Below are 5,327 nucleotides of genomic sequence, written 5' to 3'. Positions count from 1 at the left end.
AGTCGTAGGGCCTGAACTCTGGGCCTGGGCGCTGTCCCTGAGCTCTCTACCACTTGAGCCACAGCGCCACTTCCGGCTTTTTTGCTTATGTGGTGCTGAGGAATGGAACCCAGGGCCTCAGGCATGCAAGGCAAGCGCTCTACCACTGAGCCACCTTCCCAGCCCATACACATATCTTATTTCTATGATGGTAGAAGCAGTTTAGGCTCCTGGAAAAAACACAGAGCTGAACAGTGATTTAGCTCACATACAAAGTTTCTAGAAACTTATTGGTATTGCACCGACTGGAATTAAAGCCTTTGATTTGATGCTTCCCATCATCTCAGCTGCTTTGCTTGATGTGTTACAAAAATTTCAATGAAACATTTCATTCTTTGGGGGTAATATCCATGATATATGATACTCTTTGCTCTTTCTAATTTCTGTATATATATAGTGATGGTCTTGGGGCTTTAACTCAGGGCCTGGGTACTGTTCCTTAGCTTTTCCATTCAAGACCACATCTCCACTTGTGGCTAACTTTCAAACCTTAATCCTCAGATCTCAGCCTCATGAGTAGTTAGGATTATAGGCATGAACTATCAGCACCCCGCCTGCCTACTGTTCTTTAGAACATGAAAACTGTGATGGAGAGAATATGCATGTTAGATATGTTTTGTTCAGGTATGAGTTATATTACTGGCGATCATGAGTTCAATGTTAAAAAAGTCAACCACAGGGCTGGGAAGATGGCTCAGTGGTGGAGTGCTTGCCTTGCATGCATGAGGCCCTGGGTTCGATTCCTCAGCACCACAGAAGAAGAAAAAGCTGGAAGTGGTGCTGTGGCTCAAGTGGTAGAGTGCTAGCCTTGAGCTGAAGAGCTCAGGGACAGTGCCCAGAGTTCAGGCTCCACGACCGGAAAAAAAAAAAAAGTCAACCACATATATTGAATATATATAATATCTTTGGCCAGTTGATGAAAATATTGCAGAGGTTCTCAGGAAAGAAACCCTCTATATCCCCTAGGAAAAATTATTTTATATTAATTAATTCAGTGTTCATAGCAACTTTATGAAACCTAACTACCACTAATAATGGGAATTGACTATATCATTTAAAGTTTTTGTGGGGCCTAAGTGAACTATTATATGCAACTATTCACACAGTATTTGGCACATGAGGATTAGAGTTGTACACTGTGGCAATGACAGTTAGACTCACTCTGGATATATGCTTGTTAATTTGATTTTGGCAGTTTAGGTACCACTGGAGTATATTTAAGTGAGAGCCATGAATCTCAAAAGTTCACAACAGAACTCTCAGGCTAAGTCAGTGGATTTCCCTTGAGAAAGCTTCAAATAGACCATTTCCTTGCAAATAACAGTTTACTTTCACAAAAATAGATGACCTAGCTCATGATCATAATTAGCCTTCTGGAATGACAATTGCAAATGAGTGGCTCTAGCTTTCTCCTTGCACTTTCCTACACTGATATGCGTTCCTACTCTTTTTCCTCAGAACATGAATTCTAATAGTACAAATGCCACATTTTCTCATTTATTATATCACACGCATGCTATTTAATATCATAAAAGGGCTGGTATTTACAGATGAAATGCAATGAATTTTCACAAAGCATTAAGGAAGGAAATCTATTATTCTCATTGGTGTATGTATGTGTGTGTTTGTGTGTGCACATACATTTGTGCAAGTGTATGAGTGTCTATATGTATGCATGTACAAGGTCTGGTTAAATAGTCCAAGCTGGATCCAAACTCACTACATAGCCCAGGCTGACCTTGAACTCCAAGACTTCTGACTCTGTCTCTTGAGTGCAGGGATAACAGGCATACACCACCACACATGGCTTCATAATTCTTACTTTGAAGATGCTGAAATAAGACCCAGCAATGAAGTTAAATGGATGACAGACCTGAATACGACCTGTGCCATCTGAACACAGTACTGAGGTTAGGAATAGACAGGCCTTTCCACAAAGAGATTACACAGTTCTTTCAATTACCCTAAGTCTCCAATTGTTTGTTGTTGTTTCAATTTTCTCTTATACATGCTACTGTTCTACCAAAGCTTTTCCTCCAGCCCCTTTCTCTAACTGTTTTAGAATGCAGCTAAAGTACCTCTTGAGAGATCATGTTTGACTAACTCCCTCCCACCCTAACTCTTTCCTACTTTCTCTTTCATAGCATTCCGTACTTTCTTATACACCCTCATCACCATTGGCAAGTATGTTTGTCTAAGACATATTTACCTTCTCCATTAGGCTCCCAGATTTTTTTTAATTGTGAAAATACTGTACAGAAGGGTTACAATTACATGGGAAAGATAATGAGTACATTTCTTTTTTTTTTTTGTCTGTCTTGGGGCTTGAACTCTGGGCCTGGGTGCTGTCCCTCAGCTCTTCAGCTCAAGGCGAGCGCTCTACCACTTGAGCCACAGTGCTACTTCTGGCTTTTTCTGCTCATGTGGTGCTGAGGAATCGAACCCAGGGCCTCATGCATGTAAGACAAGCCCTCTACCACTGAGCCAACTTTCCAGCCCCCACTTCCAGTTTTCTGAGTGGTTTATTGGAAATAAGAGTCTTACAGACTTTCCCTAGCTGGGTTTGAACTGCAATCCACAGATCTCAGCCTCCTGAGTAGCTAGGATTACAGGCAGGAGCCACCAGCGCCCAGCTGTTATGGGGTTTAAATTCAGAGCCTAGGCATGAGCACTAAGCTTTTTTGCTCAAGGCTAGCACTCTACCACTTTGAGCCACAGCACTACTTCCAGTTTTCTAGTGGTTTATTGGAGATAAGAGTCTCATGGACCTTCCTGCTTGGGCTGACTTCAAACTGCACTCCTCAGATCTCAGCCTCCTGAGTAGCTGGGATTATAGCCATGAGCCACCAGCACCGGACTCACTTCTGGCTTTTTTCTGGTTTATTAGAGATAAAAGTTTCTCAAATTTGTCTTCCTGGGCTGGCTATGAACTGCAATCTTCAGGTCTCAGCCTCCTGAGTAACTAGTATTACAGGTGTGAGCCATCAATGCCCAGTGTAATTTGTGGGTTTTTATTTTTTTGGGGGGGCCGGTCATGGGGCCTGAACTCTGGGCCTGGGCACTGTCCCTCAACTCTTCAGCTCAAGGCTAGAGCTCTACTACTTGAGCCATAGCACCACTTCCGGCTTTTTTTTTCCGCTTATGTGGTGCTGAGGAATCGAACCCAGGGCCTCATGCATGCAAGACAAGCGCTCTACCACTGAGCCACCTTCTCAGCCCTGCCCAGTGTAATTTGAAATGTTTTATAACCTAATAAAGTACAATAAGAAAAATATACCACTCCTGTGGTAGTCATACAAAAATGTATTACCTGATAAATTATAGAGATTCATAAGACAAACCTAAATTGAGCAATATTCGATGATATAACTGACTTATAATCAAAAAAATATAAGAAACCCTGGAAACATAGTAGAGTATCATCTATGAACAAAAAAAGCAGATCAAGCATACAATATCCTGAGTTCAAGCCCTGATTACATCAGAAACACACACACACACACACATATATCTATATCTATATCAATATCTATATCTATATATGAAAAAGCTTAGAGTACTGATACAGGCCTATAATCTCATCACAGGAGGTTGAAGCAGAGGGATCTCAAGTTCAAGGCCAGTATGAGCTACATATTTTTGTAACTTTTTAAAAAAAAGTCTGCTTTTTTAATTTTAAATTTTAAATTTTTTTCTTTTCTTTTTAAAAATTTTATGTTTATATGGTACCAAGGAATTGAACCTATGCTAAGCAAGCACTCTACCACTAAGCCACATTCCCTGCTTCTACATACTTTGTTTTTGAGACCTATCTAAAAACATAAAAACTAAAAATAAAGCTGGTCATGATGGTGCATGCTTCTCTAATTCCAGATACTTGAAAGGAAGAGATAGAATTGAGCTCTGAGGCAGGCCAGGGCAAAAGCTTGAGATTCCATCTGAAAAACATATGCCTGGAGTCTGTGGCTCATGCCTGTGATTCTAGCTTCTAAGAAGGCTGATCTCCACAGGATCACAGTACAGGCTAGTCTAGGCAGAAAAGTTCACTAGGTTCTATTTTCTTTATTTGTTAGTTGTAAGGCTTGAAGTCAGGGTGTGGGTGCTGTCCAAGGCTATTGTTCTACCACTTTGAGTCACAGTACCACTTCTGGTTTTCTGGTGGTTAACTGGAGATAAGAGTCTCATAAACTTTCCTGCCCAGGCTGGCTTTGAACCCCAATTTTCAGATCTCAGTCTCTTGAATGGCTAGGATTACAGGCATGAGCCACTGGCACCTGGCTTCTATTTTCAAAATACCAAGCAAAAAGAATGGTTCAAAGCATTGTTCAAGTAATAAAACACCAGGCTAGCATGTGCAAAACTTTGAATTCAGGGCTGGGAAGGTGGCTCAGTGGTAGAGCGCATGCCTTGCATGCCAGAGGCCCTGGGTTCAATTCCTCAGCACCACATAAGCAAAAAGAAAAAAGCCGGAAGTGGCGCTGTGGCTCAAGTGGTAGAGCGCTAGTCTTGAGCTGAAGAGCTGAGGGAAAGCGCCCAGGCCCAGAGTTCAGACCCCATGACCAGACCCCCCCAAAAAAAAAACAAAAAAAACAAAACTTTGAATTCAAACCCCAGTAAGACAAAGAGAAAAACAAAATACTTACAAGCAAAAGGACTAAGAGTGTGGCTTAAGTGGTAAAGCACTTGCTTAGCAAGCGACAGGCCCTGAGTTTGGGACCCAGTACTGGCAAAAATAAAAAGTATAACAAATTAAAATATTAGAAAGACTGAGGACATTCTGATACCATATGCAACATATAATCTTGGTAGAATCCTGCAACTACAAAGAATATTATTGGGTCAGTGGATAAAACTTGAATCGTGGTAGTAATGGTAGTGGTAGTAAAGCAACTTAAGAGAGCCAAAAGCTGGATGCAGTGGCTAACGCCTGTAATCCTAGCTACTCAGAAGGTTGAGATCTGAGGATCTCGGTTCAAACCCAGCCTGGGCAGGAAAAGCTGTGAAACTCTTGTCTACAATAAACTACCAGAAAACTGGAAGTGGTGCTGTGGCTCAAGTGGTAGAGCACTAGCCATGAGCTGAAGAGCTGAGGGACAGAACTTAGGCCCAGAGTTCAAACCTCATGACTGACAAAAAAAAAAAAAAAGAAAGAAAAGAAGGAAGGAAGGAAGGAAAGAAGGGAAGGAGGGAGGGAGGGAAGGAAGATAGCCAAGACAAATTTTTAGTTCACAGATTTTTCTAAGACAGATTTTCCTAACTGTAAGAGAAAAGTACGGGGCTGGGAAGGT

The sequence above is a fragment of the Dipodomys ordii genome, unplaced genomic scaffold (assembly GCF_000151885.1).
Source record: "Dipodomys ordii isolate 6190 unplaced genomic scaffold, Dord_2.0 Scaffold31, whole genome shotgun sequence".
NCBI lineage: Eukaryota > Metazoa > Chordata > Mammalia > Rodentia > Heteromyidae > Dipodomys > Dipodomys ordii.
The sequence above is the reverse complement of the archived record's forward strand: the minus strand, read 5'-3'. Positions refer to the sequence as shown.